At 35.6% G+C, this 20366-nt stretch overlaps 2 long non-coding RNA genes across 3 annotated transcripts; both read right to left on the reverse strand.

The window, feature by feature from the left end:
* Positions 1-1729: 1729 nt before the first annotated feature.
* Positions 1730-7153, reverse strand: LOC110737898. 2 transcript variants are annotated; one of them, XR_002514512.1, is made up of 6 exons: positions 6705-7153; positions 5782-6596; positions 3945-4007; positions 3611-3842; positions 3256-3351; positions 1730-2101 (listed from the first exon to the last, which is right to left on the reverse strand). It is a non-coding gene; the product is annotated as an uncharacterized LOC110737898 (long non-coding RNA). The 2 variants fall into 2 exon arrangements; XR_002514511.1 differs by having other exon boundaries at positions 3256-3842.
* A 5905-nt stretch (positions 7154-13058) lies between these two features.
* Positions 13059-13615, reverse strand: LOC110737520. The gene is made up of 2 exons (XR_002514420.1): positions 13378-13615; positions 13059-13339 (listed from the first exon to the last, which is right to left on the reverse strand). It is a non-coding gene; the product is annotated as an uncharacterized LOC110737520 (long non-coding RNA).
* Between the last annotated feature and the right edge of the window lie 6751 nt (positions 13616-20366).

Consider the following 20366-nt stretch of genomic DNA (forward strand, 5'->3'; position numbering starts at 1 on the left):
TTAGTTATTTTATTTTGGTTAAGATGTCTCAAGACGACGTTTTCGATGAAGACAAGCCAAGATGAAGACCCATGGAAATTGAAGATTTCAAGGGGTCATGCTAGTTGCCAAATGCATCTATTTTATGCTTTATATATATATTGTGATTATATATATTTGAATGTTAGATGCATGTCTAGGGTTTCAAATGTTGCGGTGATTAGTTAAGTTCACTTAAATCAACCGACATAGAAACCCTAGGTCCCTTAATAATATTGAGCTAAAATATGCCATTCCAAGAACAACACTTACCGAACTAATGCGCGTATGTGATGGACTACGCCAAAGTGAGGCATCACTACTTCCCTAGGAACGTAAGGTATACTAGGTATACAAGTTGTCTTGGTTAAGCTCAACGATATTAGTAAGGAGTCCTTAGATGTCGTGGCAATGGAGATAAAATGTCAAGGAAGCATTAGATGCGACGTTTTATCGAACCAAGAGTAGCTTGGAGCTATTAGCAATTGGATTGCTTACCCTAGAATATTAAGTGTTAAGACAAGCCAAAGCATGCTTAATCACTTTCTGATTTTTGGGATCTTGGAATCGTTTTATTCTCGCCATAAAGGGAAATTTTTTAATGCGTGGATAAGACGCGTAATAAGATTGAAAATTTACATATATGCTTTGAATTTCAAACTTATTATGATCTTGATAAATGGTTAAGCTTTGCACTTATATATTAGTAGAATTCTTAATCAAATTATATTGTTTACATTGATTGGTAAAAGAAATCTTTTGAGAATGGTTCTCAAAAATGGAAAGGCATTTCAAAATACAACATCTCATAATTGACTTTTATGACTAAAGTCCGGAAGGACGGTTGGATATCATGTTTTCAAAATACTAGGTAGTTTTGATAAACATGAAATATTGAGTAGAAAAACTCAAAATTGTCAATAGTTGACAACCAACATATCTTTTCACTTCATACACAAATGAGTAGGACTCATTGATGTAGCAATTCAAGTACGAATTGAAAGAAAATATGGAACTTTGTTTCATGGCGCATTAGATGCTTAACCATGCCTAACAAAGTGTAAAAGTCAAGACACTTAAAGAAATGACTCTTAAAGTTATGAGATGGCGTATAATAAGAAATATAGGAAACAAGGAACGAAAGAAAGGAATAAGGTTCATTTTCTACCCTTGAGTTCATGTTATTATGATCAACTTAGCAACTCGTTATCTTCACAAGTATTGGATACTACTTGAGTGTTCCACTTTGAAAGTGACCTCAAACCGTTGAAGACAAGCTAAGTTATTGACTTACAAGCTTAGAATGAAGCAAGTAATCACTAGGCGAAAAAACGAATTCCCCACCAGTTCAAACCCCCCCTTTCCCACCGATTTTGAACCGGGTTGTATTTGGGGGATGCCAAACCCTATAGATTTCGCACCGGTTCAAAACCGGTGGGAAAAAGGACTTTTTGCACCGGTTCTTAGGGAAAACCGGTGGCAAAAACTGAACTTTCGCACAGGTTTTTGCTTAGAACCGGTGCCAAAAGTCCCTAAAAATATTTTTAAAAAAACTTTTAGCACCGGTTCTTTGCCAAAACCGGTGCCAAAAATGCCCAAAAAAAAAATTTTTTTTTGCATTTTTTTCACTTAAATTGTACCATATACTTATATATAATACTAATATACATAAAACACATATATTTTGTTCAATAACTTGTAATATTACACTTGAAAAAAAAACATATAAATTCTGCTACTGCTGTTTTGCTTCTGCTACTTTGTGTTCTGCTTGCTGTTCTGCTATTGCTATTCTGCTTCTGCTACTTTTTAACCCAGACATTGCATCAACTTGACCGACTCTAATATAACTGCTTACCATAGTTTTTCTATCAAAGTGTTTAGCAAAGGAAAGGGGGAGAACTGTCGAGCTTGAGAAGGAAAGGGTTAGGGTAGGGAAGAGAGTTGTTTATGAGCTTATAGGCAGTAATGGGAAAATAACACTCTGATTAATAGGCAACAGCTGCAGTGGTCGAACCTTATTACACCCAGGGACAAGATCTTGTAGTATTCTCATCCTCTCACTGATCTTTTCTCTTCTAGCCTGCCAGCAAAAGAAAAAAAAATCTGACATTTTATCAACTGTATCATATTCCTACATCTCTGACAGCAAATGGTTTACAGGATAACGATAAATACCAAAAACAATAAGTGTGCTCTCTGCACATTCACAGCAACACATAATAATAACTAACCATTTTCCACTTAAAAGTTACTTATCAGTTGTCATACAATGAAACCAAAGGATTGTTATGTTTTCACTTTGCAGGCTTTTACTAATGGAGTATTTAAGAGTGCAGTGCACGAATTCTGAAAAGATAGGATATATGTGGTCATATTTTTCAACTCGGACGATGATGAAGTTGAACCCCTAAGCGAATTTGTTCCTGAAATTGATAGTTGTTACGTATCATTGGACACACTATCAAATATCTACGACTGGCTAAATAGAGTGCATGTTATAAACTCATAGATGAAAGCATGTGAAATATCATAAAAAAAATCTACGTATGAGCAAAAGCAATTAGCCTGAAGGCTAAACATATCAAAATTTATGATTTGATGCCTTGGATAAATACGGAGTATGAATATTCGCCTTTGGGCTTGAAGCTAGGTAAGGATAAAAATTGTTGATTTTAATATAGATGGTACATATGGATAAAGTACTCTAAAAAACTTTCAAAAGTGTTTCCAAAACAGCATCTTTCAATACCTGGACAACCTATTTGTTTTATAGAAGTATCCAGCATTGCATTATGTACTTTCAGATTTTCAGTGCAATATCTTCCTATGTTCCCATTAATTTATTTATTTTCATCTAGCATCAAATATAAGCTATTCCACATTCCCAAACAAACACAAGGAGGACTAGTCCCAGTGATTTTCACAAACAAACAGATGAAGTACATCTTAGGAAGTTGAACTATCTATGTAATTCTATATTTTTAATCAAATGAACACTAAAGAAGGATCATTTTGTCAATTCAGCCATGTTTGCTCATCACCCAATTATTTGATATTGCTAAGATCCTTCACAGCAAGCCACTCACATATAGCACAAAACATTTAAGAAAAAGTTGATGAGATATCCATATTATCGTGAAGCAAACCAATTTCTGCCTTCACTAATTCGACTGATGAAATTAAACAAAAAAGTAAGCAGCAATTCAATCGATAAACAACAGATAAATTACTCACATGGCAAACTTCAACTCGTTTCTCCTTACGCTTATACTTCTGCCTGATCTTCTTCTTCTCTGCTGCAACTAACTGCAATTTCTCAATGTTGAACTCCTATAATCCAAAAAAATCAATCAATTTCTCTCTCTAATAAAAAATCTAACCAAAATAAGATAACGAGATCGAAGGAGAGAGAAGGAGTTTGAGGCTCCATTGTTGTAGATAAGAGAGACTGAGAGAGGCAGATGAGAGAGGAGATGAGATCGAGGAAAGAGAAATACATAAGACAGAAAGAAAAGAAAGAAGATAAGGCCCGTTTTTTGTTTTTGGAGAAAGAAAAGAAAGATCACCTTTTTAAGAAAAGCCTGATTACCTTTTTAAGAAAACAAAGATCACCTTTTTTATGGAGAAAGAAAAGAAAGAAGATGTGGGTATGTCTTCTTAAAAAGGTGATCTTCCAAACTTTTGTTAGGCATGTACTCATAAACGAGCAATCTCTATATCCCTCTCTCTCCATCCACAGTGCAGTATCCTATGAGCTTGACAAGATTAGGGTGTTCCACAACACCAAGAAACTGAACTTCTGCCAGCCATTGTTTATGACCCTGCAAAAAACCGGTTATTAATAAAATGACTGTAAGAGACTCTCTGCACTTATGAAGTAATGTATGCTTAAAGGGTGTGTATCACAACTGATAGAATAGTACCTTGTCTGCAGATCCGGTTATAACTAAACTTTCATCCTGTGGAACAATCTTAATGCTGGTAACCTGCAAAAAAAGCAATGAAGTGTAAATAGTTTAACATTTACTAGTCCATATGGCTTTTGCATTGCAAAACCACACATAAGAAAGACCTTTGAATGACCACTTATTGTAGATACAATCTGTCCAGAAGGTCGATCAAAGACAACAGCATTTGTATCAGTCCCTCCGGTCGCAATGATATCCTATAAAAGCATGGATATATAAAAGCATGGTTTGAACAACGGCACTTCGTGCCCTGCTCCTCTTACAGTCGCAAATGTTAGCCCCTCATATACCTCTGTCCATCCTCCAACCTTGAAAAAAAACACATTATAGAACAATTAGGCATATCATATGATATATTTTTTACTTGGAATTCTGTTATATGCGGATTATGAAATAAGTTAGAGCGCGTTTTGTTTACTAACCTGTTTCTTAACATACCAAGGATACCATGGGATTTTAACTTTCAACTTCAACTATGCAAGAGAATACCTATTAGCTGTTACTGGCACTACTGAATCCACATCTCCACTGCAATTCATAAAGATTTGAATAAATGACAGTATATAAATCGCGCATTAAAAATAAAATTGACCTAGGTTTCTGGTCAAATTAACACCTCTAACTACCATACGACTATACCATTAAGAACTATTCAGTAGCAAAGCTCAGTCTAGTTGGTTCATTGCATTATTCGAATCAAGCTCATCGCGACTAGGAATTATCAAAGTTAAAATTACTAAGAATGCATCTGTTCATATTTCCCTATCCTTTCCTCTGCCTTGACCTCCTAAAAGAAGGATCCAACCTACAAAGTTGGACAAGAATGGTTTTTTTTTTTTTTTTTTTTTTTTTTTTTTTTTAGGGAGCCACAATAACGGGTAATATTTAATTGAATTTTTGTCCATTTGTCCCATCATACTATCAAAAAAATACGACATATATCGTGCTAAGACTAACTTCATCCATTTGATACGCTCATTTTAAATTAGCCTACATTATATAATATTTAACTAATTGATGAAACTAGCATGTGCCCGTGCTAATGCATGAGTTTTTAAGTTAGCTATAGTGAAAGTTTGTTTAAAAACACGGCATTAATTATAGACAAAATAATAAAACTATCCGCTCCATACGACCACACCCACAGAAGTATACTACGTAGCAGATAGAAGATAAATGTTGCTTAATTGTTACTTACGCAGCTAATAGGTTGGTTGGACCAAATAAGAAGATTGAAATTGCTTCAAGAGCTATTGTTGTTGAATCAAGAGACAAATATCACCCTTGCTGTACTCTTTCCCTATAAAATCAAAAATATTAGCAAATCGAAAAAAAAAAAAGGTAATGTAGTCAAATTATAGTGAAGTGAGCATAATCACCCTTTAAACTAACTGAAGGAGTTGAATTAATTGATATGAGCAAGAGAATTACATAATTCGGCAAAAATGGATCCAGTCTTGTCCTTGTAGAATTACAGACATGTTGTTACTTGTTAGATCAATCAACAATAACAACTACTACATCCATTCGTTTATGTTACGGAGTTTTTACTATGTTTCACATTCGATTGTTTCCTTTTTACACTTGTTCCCCTTATTAGATAACAAAACAAATAACCCATCAACAAAGATTAAATCATTTGAAGTAATTACTATATATTGAAGGAGTAAATCAATAACAAGAAGTAGAACCTTAATCCCAATGATAGTCAGCTACATGAACCAAAATTTTATCTAAAGAGGCGTGATGATAGAATATAAACAGAGTAAATCGAGTAGAAAAAAAATAATACCTGAGAGAATCCATGTGAAGCAGAAAACAGCAATTGAAGTAGCAGCAAAAATACCCAAAATGGTTTTTGTAGAGTAAAGATTAGGGATAAAATCTGACGCATTAAAATCTTTTGGAAAATTAGGAAGATGAACCTCCATTCTTCTTTCTGTTCTTCCCCAAATGATCTTAAATAATTAAAAGAAAGAGAAGTTTGACTTGAGATTTGTATGACAGTACATACAAGTTTTAGATTAATATATATACAATCATGAATCATGGACAAGTATTGTAAGAATTAAAAGCAAGATTATATACAGTATATAGTTACAAAATAAATGCATGTAGTTAATTGGTCGCTGTCACACTCTATGTTCAGGGCCGCCTTAAACTTATCAGGGACCCTGAGCTAATGGAATTGTATAACCTCACCAGTCACCAGTCTCACCACCCCGGTTTTAATCGAGAGAAATTTTGAAGTCGAGCTAATCCTTAGCTTCCTACTAGTAGATTTTAACCATGCTCAGTAATAGAAGAAATAAAAAACTTGCTATAATGCACAGAAACAGATAACGCATTTTCTTAAGATTAAAAATCAGTTTAGGGCCAAGGAGAACACATTATCAATGCAGATCAAACTCCGTAAAAACAACAATGCTTTGCAGAACATTCGAACATATATAGTCTAAACCTAGTCCGCCTATCTAAAGGTAAACCATCATCTTACCTCGAAGCTGGTTCAATGGAGGTGAGAAAGCTCAAAATCGGTGGAGGTGTAGCCGTGACAAGGAGGCCGTTAGGGTGGAGGTGTAGCCGTGCGCGCTTCAATGACAAACCCTATATTACCACAACCCTAAAATTACTAAATTTAACAGAAAATCAACGACAAACCCTAGATTGCGAAAGAAAATCAATGAATTCGCACAACCACAAGAAAATTCTTACCTCGAAGTGAGTTCAATGGAGGCCAGAGCTGGTTCAATGGAGGTGCTGCTTCAATGGAGTGAGAAAGCGCGTAAACCAATTCAATGGAGAGAGAGCAAGGTGCTTCAATGGAGTGCAGAAGGAGATGCGAAAACGGAGAAGGAAAGCTGGGAGGAAGAGCAGGAGATGCGAAAATGGGAGGGAAAGAAAAGAGCAGAACGAAGAGGGAAAGCAAGGGGAAAAAGAAAAAAGAAGAAAGAAAGCCTTAAACTGTTTTTTTTTTTAACATTTCGCACCGGTTTTGGTTAGAACAGGTGGCAAATCCATTTTCTCCCTTTTTCTTTATTTTTTTTCGTTTGTAATTCGCACTGGTTTGAACCGGTGCGAAAAAGATAATTTCGCACCGGTTTAATAGGAACCAGTGCGAAAAGCCATTTAGCTTATCCCGCCCTTTTCTTTTGCCACCGGTTTTCAAGAACCGGTGCGAAAGGTGCGGTGCCTAATTCATTTTTTCTACTAGTGAGTGTTGCATCAGTTGTAAGGTCATTTGTTTTGTTTAAAGTCCTTTTAAGCCAAGGCTGGAACAAATAATGGTTATTGAGTTCCATAATCAGCATACGATCCGTTTACACACGGAAAGACTCACATTCAAAAGTAAAAGCAATAGTTGCTAGGTTTACTTGAATGACATGGTCGCATAAGCCATGAGTCAAGAATGCTTGATTATAAACAAACATTTCCCAACCATGAAACTCACAAAGTTCAAGTTATGGACATGATTTGTGTTCCAAACCCTTTAGCAATGTCACTAACAACAAGAACGTACTCAAGGCTCTATTAGATAGAATCTTGATAGATGATCGATTCGGAATCGTTCTAAGACAAGAAAGTCTTACTTGTTGAAATAGACAAACAAAGGAGCTATTGTGCTTGGTATAGACAATTGACTCCGAAAGCTAAAAGGAATTCATTACTTCAATGTCTCACAATAATTTGCAAGAATATGGCTATATTCATCAAAGGTGAGCAAACTGGACCTCAAGTAGCTCAAATGATCAGTGAAGTATAGAATCGACTTGACAAGATATCAAAACATCTAGATTAGATCAAGTGATGTTTGCTTGAGCCAAGTGTGATCATATCAAACTTATGAAATTGAAATTTCATAAAGAGCTCCAAAAGAACATAGTGTGTCTAGACGGAGAACTCGATGCCATTTGGAAATGACTCGAATGATGATAGATCACATCCCTTCCTATAAAGTTCTTAAAGATTTGCACAAATGACTAATGTTACACTAAACAAAAATGTCGAAGCTAAGAAAGGACACCATATTCAGTTATGGATAGAAATAGTTTCTAGCGTCTTTTCAAGTATATGTCTAGGGCTCTTAGCTCAGTGGGAGTTCATTAACTCAGTGGGAGCTAAGTGGCTCAATAAGGGCTAAGATAGCTCGAGAAGTAGCTAACTGTTTGTTTCACAACGAACTTTTACCCGAAGACAATATACATGTCTCTTTGTAAGTATTCAAGTGAGACTACGGGCATTACCTCCACAACCTAATTGAGGACATAGTATTTGTTGCTCTAAATGGTGTCTTTCTCGAAAGTAACACCTTTCCAAAATGACAAGTGGGAGGAAAATCGAACTTGGACGAAGTTCGAGAGGACGAGCAACAATGTCAACCTGATAAAACTGACAATCAAAATGCTTTAGAAGCAGTTGATAAGATTGGTCAGAATCAAACAGACAGTGTAAATGCTCAACTCGGACGAAGTTCGAGAACTGACAATCAAAATGCTTTAGAAGTAGTTGATAAGATTAGTCAGAATCAAACAGACAGTGTAAATGCTCAACTTGGACGAAGTTCGAGAGGACGAGCAACAATGTCAACCTGATAAAACTTACAATCAAAATGCTTTAGAAGCAGTTGATAAGATTGGTCAGAATCAAACAGACAATGTAAATGCTCAACCTATTACCCCGTATAGGTATAGAATTCACCAAAGGCTTGGATTGAATCCTATAAATTTCTATCAAGTTAGAAATAAACCTAAGACTTACAGACATATTATTCACCATTGGATGGTGAGAGAATAGTGTCTTGTAAATTAGCTACGACAAATCCAAATTCCAAATAATGGTTAGAGGCCATAAAATCCGAAATAGACTCCATGTTTGTAAATCATGTTTGGAACTTGATTCATTTGCGTAAAGGGTGACAAACCCATCAATCGCAAAAAGGTTTTCAAGGAGAAAACTAACAAATGTGGAAATGCACAAGCATACAAAGCTAGATTGGTTGAAAAGGATACAATTAATTCACGGCGTTGATTTTAATAAAAACCTATTTCACCAATCGAAACGCTAAAGTCTTTTCATGATTGTTCTAGCAAAATTGCGCATATGAAATATGGCAAGATACGAAACCGCCTTCCGAAAATTGGATTTTGGGAAGAGACTATGGAAATAGTCTAAGGGTTTTGCAATTCTAAATAAATGCTAGATTTGAAAGCAAGCTTAGAAATCTATTTTGGGATTAAATGAAGCATTGCATGAAGGAATTGGAACATGCATTCTCATAAAGTCAATAAAAGGTTTGGCCAAAGGAGAATCATAGAAATTCTTATAAACAAGAAGTTTAGTGGGAGCAAGAGTCAATCTTGTATGGTCCAACAAGAAGTTTGTGAACTCTATTGTGAAATGACTATCAAATGCTAAATATTTAGATTTGAAAGGATTTTCGACAATGGACCAAGCAAAAGGCGACACTTAGTACATATGGGAATTAAGATCTATTGGATATACTTAATGAAACGTTTAAACGAGTAAGGGAATTTACCGTGTTAAACATGAAGGACTTGAAAAGGCTTTCGACCCATATGTATAAAACTAAGTAATTGTTTTAACTAAGTATAAGCTGGGCAAATGCTAAGTCAAACAAGAAAGACTCTGGTAGAGACTTTCAACTATGTCACATAGAAAACAATTTAGCAAGACTCGGTGAAATTGGATGAGCTAAAAGTTACATGGATGGAATCACATTGGGAATAGTTCTGCAATTAAAACCATCATGTACGCTATGATATGGAATCGCCACAAGCTTACATTCTTAAAGCATGAAAAGTATAAAATACCAATCAATCTAAATCTAAATGATGAATCGTTAGATTATGGTCAAGAAAATCCAAAGTACTTTGATAAGTAAAAGGGGATGAGTTCTTGACGCATAGAAACAATTGTAATTTGAGAAATTGATGTTGCAAGCACATACTTAGCAAGGATTAGATCCTTAATAAGGAAGTCGTTTATAAGCACGAGCTAGAATGCGTCGTGGCTTGAGAATGGTAACATGGACAAGAATCCATGTATAATGTGCGGAAATTTAAGGTAAATTTCCATAATCACAAGTGATTAGGGTCTCCCAAATCATTGTGAGTCGTTCGAAATAAAATCTAAGTAAAGCAACATTAGAATGTCTACTGGAATATACGTTGAGAATATTGTTGCCTAGAAGGAAATAATAAGAAAGTGTTCAATGGAAAGTTCGTTGTCAAATGTTGATTGTAGGTTGCCAAGTTGAAAGATTTCAAGTCATGAAAATGAGTGGGAGCCATCACTTGGACAATAAATCCTAAATCACATATGATCCATAACACTCTCAAAATCTTATTGTCTTATTATGAAATTATTCGATAATGAAGATGCTAAGATTCGCAAAGTAATAGTGGCTAAACCTATGCAATAAGTGAACGACAACATTCGCAATTGCATAAAAGAAATCAAGCATATTAAGTATGGGTGTGATTTCTATAAATGTTTAATGAAGAGTATAACTCTTGAAACATTTGAAGAAAGCCATTTATCATAAGATGAAACGTTGAAAAGTTTCATGGTGGAATAAAATTTTACTAATAAAATTCCACAAACTATTTTATTCTGGTTTAGAATCAAATAATGAGTGCATTCGATTTGTGAAAATATTCAAAACAGGGTATCAAGACCATGTCTTGGATAAAGAAACACCTGTTAAGTGAACATTGAATATTTAAATCGAAAATTGTCCCTAATCGAGGCCATTTAACCAATGGACGATTAATGACCACTGGAGATTAGTGTGTAGTATGATTTATAGCACCGTTTCTTGTGCTGCAAGGACATAGAAGTCATAAATCATTTGCACAGGTGCTAGTTTGGAACTGCACCGGATCGACCTATGAGAGTACTTTAAGAGATTTATAATCGTCATAAGTACAATTCTCATTATGACTATCGGAACCTCTTTCCTCGACCATGAGTATTGTGAAGTTCTCTTGTTTGAGTACTAGTCTCTTTGATGTTGTCCAACATATGCCATAACTGGGGATCATAACGGCAACACTTGGGTGACTAGGTCCTCTTAGTAGGAAAGCTTACAATACAAGACTGGGAATGCCCCCCTACTAACAATAGGGAATATGTCTTTGTTGTTTACAAGGCCGCTCGTAGGCGTGCTAGGACATGTGTGCCAGCAGGGCCATGCGCCCAAGCCATCACATCATCGCATATGCGTGAGGATGTGCTGGGCGTTGGCGCTAGGCAAGGGCCTAGCACTGCACCATCGCATGTGTGCTGGCACTAGCCATGGCCTGGCACTGCTCTCACACCATCACATATGCATATGCGTGCATATGCGCTGCTAGCACAGCAGGGTCGCAACTTGTGTGCGTGAAGATGCGTTGCTAGCACAACACTCGCTGGACGTGCATGTGCGCATGCATAGCTAGCACAACACCAAGATGCAATGTGCTTGTGTGTGTGCGTAGCAATGCAGTGCCCGGCATGCGTGGCTCGCTAGCAGCACGCATGCTGGCAAGGGTGCTCGCTATGCTGGCCGCAACATGCATGCTGGCTAGCAAGCACGACCAAGGCACCAGGCGCCAACAAGGCTGCCTTGGTTGCCAAGGCTGGCTGGCAGCCAACTGTCCCAGCCATTTGGTGGATACGGTTTGGGTGAGGGGACCAAGGCTTGTGGGCATTGCCTTAAGCATCAAGGCAATGGTCCCCCCCTCTTGAAATGGTCCCCACCTAATCACTTTTCCTCCATTTGCCACTTGTAACTCATTGATTGCATTGTTCATTAATTTGTTTTTTGATTAAAATAAATTAGTAAGAAAATGCAATTCTCCCACATGGATGGGAGAAGGGAGATTCAAGTCTCCTTTCCTTATAAATACCCAAGTTTGGGTTTTGGGAAAAAACTACTTGATTTGAACTCAATGAGGCATCTCCCTTAAGGTGAGAAAACCTCTAAGTTCGTAACTCTAGTCTTTCTTGGTCTAGCCCCGACTAACCTTCGGGGTAGGGGACTTTCGGGTCAGGTCTGAAGGGTGGACTCCGTTGGAGGCCGTCGCACTTGCGAGGCTAGAGCTTTCGAAGTAAGACCTCGATTTGCGAGCGAAGCACGCATCAAGGGTATGATTTCTTTCTCTCTTCTTTTAATTATTGCTTAATTATGTTATGCTTGTTTTAATTGCTTTAGTTATCGGGGCGAGTCTTGGGGGGTTTCCTTTCCGCGTAGTGTGGGTCACTACGAAACCCAACAGTTTTGTTTTGCTTTTGCTTTGGACATAATACTTTTGGACTCGTATAGTTGAATGGTTTACTTCTTAAATGGTAATGGTGTGCACGGTTTGAGAATATGCTTGGTTTACTCTAAGATAGAGTATGCTAAGGTAGTGTGTTTAGAACTTTTGGGACCTTGAAGCCCTAGTCTACTTGTTTTTGGTAAGAAGGTGTTGCTTCCTATAGTGGATTTGAAGCTAATAGTGAGTTATTGCTACAACCATGCGAGGTTTTTGACTATCGCCTACTTTATCTAGAACTTGACCTTTATCTCCCGAAATCGCGACCGAACCATTTTGGAAGGACAAAGGCATCTTTTCGGGGTGGTAATTTTTCCTTTTCTAGGATTGGATTTTATATTTTTGGTTTTGGGTTTACACTTGCCTTCTTGCTAACAATTTGAGCCTTATACCCACTTTTCTAGCCATATTACTAGCTTTTGAGCCATTTGTTTCAGTTTTCACTACACGAATAGAGCAAATTGGCAACGGTTCAAACCCCCCCAAAGGCAACGGTTTTGAACCGTTGCGTATTAGAGGGTTGCCAAATCCCAAAATAATTGGCAACGGTTCAAAACCGTTGCCAATTGCTATGGCGTTTTTTTTTAATTAAATTTAATGTAGTTGGCACTGGTTAACCGGTGCCATTGACTTGTTTTTCTTTTTTTTTTTTACAGTTCAAAATCAGCATAAACTTACACCATAATCGTTTAAACCAAAAAAAAAAAACACCAGAATCGTATCAATGAACAACAAAACACCAGAAAAATAATGAACACCATAATATACATGAATATATTATATTAAATAAATTGTTATTTTACAATTTATAAAAAAATTATATAAATAAAAACGCAACAATGAACAACAAAACACCAAATCCTTGAATCTTGAATCCTTCGTCTATGAGCAATTGCTGTAGTTGTAATACTACCTGCATCAATTAAATTAAAACCCCAAAAATCAGAAAAAAATTCGAACCAATAACCTGGAAACTAATAAACCCAGAACATTAAACAAAGAAAAAACCATTGTTACGTTTTAATCTAGAACCTAATAAACCCAGAAAAAACCAATAATCTAGAACGAACCTAATAAACCCAGGAAAAACTAACAAAAAAACTAGAAACAAAAAACCCAGAAAAAACCAAAGGAATTCGAACCTAAAAAATTCTGAAAAAATCCGAACCCAGAAACCCAGAAATTTAAACAGAAAAAACCAAAAAAAATCGAACCAATCAAATTCGAAACCCAGAAAACAATCCGAACCCAAAAACCCAAAAAAAACCAAAGGAATTCGAACCCAAAAATTCGAAAAAAATCCGAACCCAGAAATTTAAACCCAAAAAACCCAAAAAATTCAAGAAACTAAGAAACCAAGAAAAAATCGAGAAAAAAAAACCAGGTATTCGAACCTAGAAAAACCCCAAAAAACGAAAAAATTTCGAACCCATAAATTAAAACACGAAAAAAACCAAAAAAATTCTAAAAAATACCTTGCGAATATGAATTGGAGAGATCTGAGGTGCATGCGAGATTTTGGAGATAATCTAAGGGAGATGAGAGAGAAGGAGCTCTGAATGAATAATGAATTTGAGGGAGATGAGAGAGAACGAGAATGAATTTGAGGGAGATGAGAGAGAACGAGAATGAATTTGAGAGAGAGATAGAGGGGTGGCTGAGGGAAAGAATAAAAGGAGCCCAAATTTTTTTTTTATTAATTGGCAACGGTTAACCGTTGCCAACACTAATCCTCTTATTTTTTTTTTTAAATAATCAGTTGGCAACGGTTAACCGTTTCCAACTCTAACCCTTTTATTTTTTTTTTCTTTTTAAAAAAAAATTATCAGTTGGCAACGGTTAACCGTTGCCAACTCAGAAATTTTAATTGGCGCTCATTTTAGTTGGCAACGGTTTTCATGAACCGCTGCCATAGGGGGGTTGCCTATTTGGTTTTTTCTACTAGTGTTTGTTTCCATATTTGGTTTTTCTAAAGCAATTGATCCATAGTTTGTTGGTGCTTATGGGAATATGAGCATGGTTATTTGGTTCTATTGCTAAGCAAGTATGTGTTGTATATAAAGTGTATGAATAAAGGCGAATGCAAGTTGAAAAAGTTGTCCATAGTTAAAAGAGGCGAGGACAAAGCAATAAAGTATAATAAAGAGCAAAAGCAAATGCTCTTAAAAAAATAAAAAAAAAATAAAAAAAGATAAAAAAAAAGGAAAAAATGAAAAGCACAGAAATATTTTGATGTAAGTGTGATCTCTAGTTTAGAGCATTGAGGACAATGCTCCATTTAAGCTTGAGGGAAGCGTTCTTACGCTTTTTGTATATATGTTTGTGATTTTTGCTTTGAATAAGCTTAGGGGTGTTGTTGTTTTTGTTTGGTGATTACTTGATTATGGTGTTGAGGATTGATCACCCTTTGCTTCACAATTTAGGTATACCACCAAATTTTAAATTTTAGCTTACCTTTACTCTTTTTGTCCATCCGTTACAACCCTTAAAAAACCTTTTAACCTTTGTGGTTGAGTCACAAGTCGGTGGAGGGAGATGGGAGTCAAGCTTATGGAGCGGTTTGCATAGTCAAGATGTCGAGTAGCCCTAAAATCTCTTCTTTTCCAGATCCTTCGAGGAATCATTGAGATGCTCACTAGAGGTGGATTTGAAACTAGTAGGGAGAACGTGGTAAGATTATTTGGGATGAAGGTGAATTGTGTCTTATTAGTTCTCTATGCTTAGCATATTTTATGTTTCAATAAACCTTGGATATCTTGAAACGTGCACTCCTTTATTTGCTTAGAAAGAATTGCATCCATTTGTGCTTGTACATTTGTAAATGTCCTTTCAAGAGCAATGTTTTCTTTACTTTTATTTTGATTTTCCTTTCATGTTTTTCCTTTTTTGTTTGGTTTAGGAGAGTTATGGGGTAAACTCTTAGGAAACCGTTACGAGACCTCACTCGTCCTCATTGTCGACTTTGGGGTTTTAAGGGCTTGTTGTAGCTAAAAACAATTGTGATTCATACAAAAGTGAGTTAGTGTATATTCTCATCTCCCCTCTTCTTTTCTTCTTTATTTGAATAAGCTCATCATTTTCCTTGCTAGCTTTTGTTTTGCTCGAGGACGAGCAAAAGTTAAGCCTGGGGGAATTTGATGAATGCCATTTATGGCACTCATTTGACGAGTTTTTAGGTTGTTTTTACTTTCTTTTTATAGCTTTCTTTATAAATAAATGCTTGGTTTTGTTCATTTTCTCTTTAGTTTCCTTATTCTTTCTTATTTTGTGCTTTTGTCCACTTTCGTGGATTTTCTAGTGTTTTTACCTCTATTTGTTCTCTTTACGTGGTTGTAGGTATTGTACGAGGTTCAGGTCCTCATATTGGTGGCTTACCAAGTTGGAAGTTGCCTTTGGATCAAGCTTATAGCATTGAGAAAGCTCAAGAAGTAAGAAAGTGGCATGCTCTAAGTTCTAGCTCTTGCGCTCTTAAGTCGCGCTCTCATGAGATCATGGTGTTGAACCCACCGTCAACTCCATTTGAATCTACCATACTTGGTGACTATCATAAAGATATTGCGTGCACACACAAAGACCCATTTGCGAGCGCACGAAGCTACAAAGCGTCGAAGGAACACAAAAGAGCACGGGCTCGCACACCCAGCGCAGCGAGGGCGCGTTCCCTGTTTTCCAGGTTATTTCAAATTCGTATTCCCGCCTCCTATAAATACCCTTTAATAACCAATTTTTGTAAGAAGTTTTTAGACATTATTTTCCTCATAATTTTAGCTAGCTTGAGAGTTTCTCTCTCTAGTTTTAGAGTTAGTTTTAGGAGTAGATTTAGAGAGAGAAAGTGAGAGATTTCAATGGTGATTTGAGAGATTGATGATGCAAGGGTGACAATTGTACTGAAGATCTTCTCAATTATCAATGAGCATTTCTAACTCTATCTCATCTTATTGATCTCTAGCTAAACGATTAGGAGATAGCTCTTTGATTCCAATTGATAGCTCTTTGATTCCAATTGATAGCTCTTATCATTAGTCTTCACAACCATTGATTAGCTTAACCTTCACAAGTTGTTGCAATTGTCATGATTACTTGTTGATCCTCATTCCCTAGTGTTTCATTTGTTTGCTTATTTTATTTGGTAGTTGATTAGTATTAGTTACTCTATTCTGCACCCTTGACTTCGATCTAGCCTAGGCGCATATTGGAAACATTTAAGCATAATCGTTCCTAGTGGTTCGACCCTTGACCTACCTCTATACTTGTTTATAGGTTTATTAAGTATTTATAATTTTGTTTGGCTCTAGGGAGGATTAGTCAACGACCTAGTTTTCCCTACGTTAAATTGTTTTATGACGTTCATGTCCTTGTAGCACAAGAAACGGTGCTATAAATCATACTACACACTAATCTCACACGGTCATTAATCGTCCATCCTTTAAATGACCTTGATTAGGGATAGTTTCGATATGACATTCAATGTTCACTTAATAAGTGTTTCTTTATCCAAGACATTGTCTTGATACCCCATATTGAATATCGTCAAATCGAATGGATTTACCATTTAATTCTAAACCATAATTAAATGATCATGGAATAATAATAATAAGCATATTTATTCCACTATGAAACTTTTATGATAAATTGTTTTCCAAAACATTTTGAAAGTAATACTCTTTAAAAAAACATTTATAAAAATCACACCCATATCTAATATGCTTGATTTCTTTTGTGCAATTGTGAATGTTGTGGTTTACTTATTGCACAGGTTTAGTTATGATTACTTTGCAAATCTTAGCATCTTCATTATCAAACACTTTCATAATAAAATGATAAATTTCGAGTGTGCTATGGATTACATGTGATTTATGATTTACTGCTCAAATGATGGCTCCCACTCATTTTCATGATTAGAGACCTTCAACTTGGCAATGTACAATCACAAAAGTTCAACAAAGAACTATCCATTGAAAAACTTCCCTTTTTTATTGTCTCTAAGGCAACAATGCTCTCAACATATACTTTAATAGACTTCCTAATGATGCTTTGTTTAGATTTTACTCCAACTATTTCACAATGATTTGGGATACCCTAATCATTTGTGATCGCGGAATTTTACCTAAAATTTTCGCACATTACACATGGACGTAATTCCATGTTACCATTCTCAAGCAACGACACATCTAAGCTTGTGCTTATAAATGGCTTCCATAATAAGGATTTATCCTTACTAAGGTTGTGCTTGCAACATCAAGACTCAAATTATATTTATTTCCATGCATCAAGAACTCATCCTCTTACTTAACCAAGTACTTTGGATACTATTGATCATAATCTAACGATCCATTATTTAGATTCAAGTCGATTGGTACTTTATACTTGTCATTCTCTAAGCATGCAAGTCATGTGATGATTCCATATCGTAGCATACATTATGGATTCAATTGCAGACTATTCCCAAAGTGATCCCACTCATGTTACTTTTAGCTCATTCAGTTTCATTAAATCTTGCTAAACTGTTTGCTATATGATACGGTTGAAAGTCTCTACTAGAGTCTTTCATATTAGACTTAGTATTTGCTTAGCTTATACTTTATTCCAACATTTACTTAGTCTTATACATATGGGTCGAAAGCCTTTTTAAGTCCTTCATGTTTAACACGGTAAATTCCTTTACTCATTCAAACATTTTATTATGTCTATCTAATAGATCTTAATTCCCACTATGTACTAAGTATCACCTTAGCTTGGTCCATTATTGAAAATTACTTTCAAATCTAAGCATTTAGATTTGATGTAAACTTCATGTTGGACCTTACAAAATCAACTTTTGCTCCCACTAAACTTCTTATCTAAAAGAATTTCTATGATTCTCAATAAGTCAAACCTTTTATTAACTTTATGAGACAACATATTCCAATTCCTACATGCTTCCCTCAATCTACCAATGGATTTCTTGAGCTTACAGTCAAATATAGCATTATTTAGATTAACAAAACCCTTAGACTATATCCATAGTATCTTCCAAAATTTCATTTTAAGAAGGTGGTTTTGATATCTATTTTGTCATATTCCATATATGCAATAATTGCTAGAATAATCACGAAAAGACTTAAGCATTCCGATTAGTGAATAAGTTTTATTAATTTCAACCCCGTGAATTTAATTGTTACCTTTTCCACCAATCTAGCTATGTATGCATATACATTTCCATATTTGTTAGTTTTCCCCTTGAAATTTTATTTACAATTTATGGGTTTTTACCCTTCATGAAAATTAATCAAGTTCCAAACCTGATTTTCAAACATGGAGTCTATTTCAGATTTTATGGCCTCTAACCATTTTCAGAATTTGGATTTATCGTAGCTATCTTACAAGACATTATTCCCTAACTATCCAATAGTAAATAATATGCTTGCAAGTTTTAGGTTCATTTCTAACTTAATAGAAACTTTATAGGATTCAATCCAAGCTTTTTGGTGAATTCTGTACCTATACGGGGTAATTGCATCAACACTGTGTTTCGAGGCGCTTTTAAAGCCCTTTTATTATTTTTATCTTAGTCCAATACTTTTAAGGTTTTTTGAGTAATGAATTCTCTTAAAGGAACTTATAAAGTCCTTTGAGTATTCTTGATCAATCATTCTAATGAAGCCCTTCTAAAGACTTTCGAGATTCAGTTTCCGTTTGTTGCTCGTCTCGATGGTCATCGAGTCCATTTTTCTCCCACTTGTCGTTTTGCAAATGTGTTTCTTTTCCAGAAAGACACAACTTAGAGCAATAAGTACTATATTCTCAATTTGGTTGTGGAAGTAATGCCCCTAGTCTCACTTGATTGCTTACAATGAGACTTGTATATTGTCTTTGGGTAAACGTTTGTTGCGAAACAAACAGTTAGCTCTCACTTGAGTTACCTTAGCCTTTATTGCGCACTTAGCTCCCACTTAACCAATGAGATCCCACTGAGGCTAAGAGCCCTACACATATACTTAAAAAGACGCTAGACACTATTTTTATCTAAAACTGAATATGGTGTCTTTTCTTAGCTTCGACAATGTTGTTTAGTGTAACATTAGTCATTGGTATACATCTTTAAGAACATTATAGGAAGGGATGTGATCCATTTTTGTTCGAGTCATTTCTAAATGGCTTCGAGGTCTCCATTAAGACATACTATATTCTTTGTGGAGCTGATTATGAGATTCAAATTTCATAACCTTAGGATGATCACTTCTTGGCTCAAGCAAACATCACTTGATCTAATCTAAACGTTTTGATATCTTGCCAAGTCGATTCTATACTTCACTGAACTTTTGAGCTACTCGTGATTTAATTTGTTTCACATTTGATGAATATAGCCATATTCATTCAAATTCTTGTGAAAACATTGAAGTAATGGAATCCTCTTTAGCTTTTGGACTCAATTGTCTATACAAAGCACAATAGCTCATTTCTTTGTCGGTTTCAACAAGTAAGACTTGCTTGCCTTAGAACGATTCTGAATCGATCACTTTTAAGAGTCTATCTAATAGAGCCTTGAGTATATTCTTGATGATGTGACATTGCTAAAGATAGTCAGAACAAAAATCATGTCCATGACTTGAACCTTGTGAGTTTATGTTCGGGAAATGTTTGTTTATAATCAAGCATCCATGACTCATGGCTTTAAATGACCATGTCATTCAAATAAAACAAACAACTATTGTACTTTTACTTTGAATGTGAGTCTTTCCTTCCATATGTAAACAGAATGTTTGCTGATTATGGAACACAATAACCATTATTTGTTCCTGCCTTAGCTTTAAGAGATCTTTAAACTAAGCAGATGACCTTATAGCTGGATGTAGCACCACTTGCTTCATTCTAAGCTTGTAAGTTACTAACTTAGCTCAACTTCAATGGTTTTGAGGTCACTTCTAAATTGGAACACTCAAGCAGTATCCAATACTTATGAAGATAAGTTGCTAAGTTGACTACGATAACATAAACTCTAAGGTAGAATTGGAATCTTGAATTCCTTTTCTTTGTTCCTTGTTTCCTATATTTCTTATCATACATCATCTCATAACTT

The sequence above is a fragment of the Chenopodium quinoa genome, unplaced genomic scaffold (assembly GCF_001683475.1).
Source record: "Chenopodium quinoa cultivar QQ74 unplaced genomic scaffold, ASM168347v1, whole genome shotgun sequence".
Taxonomy (NCBI): domain Eukaryota; kingdom Viridiplantae; phylum Streptophyta; class Magnoliopsida; order Caryophyllales; family Amaranthaceae; genus Chenopodium; species Chenopodium quinoa.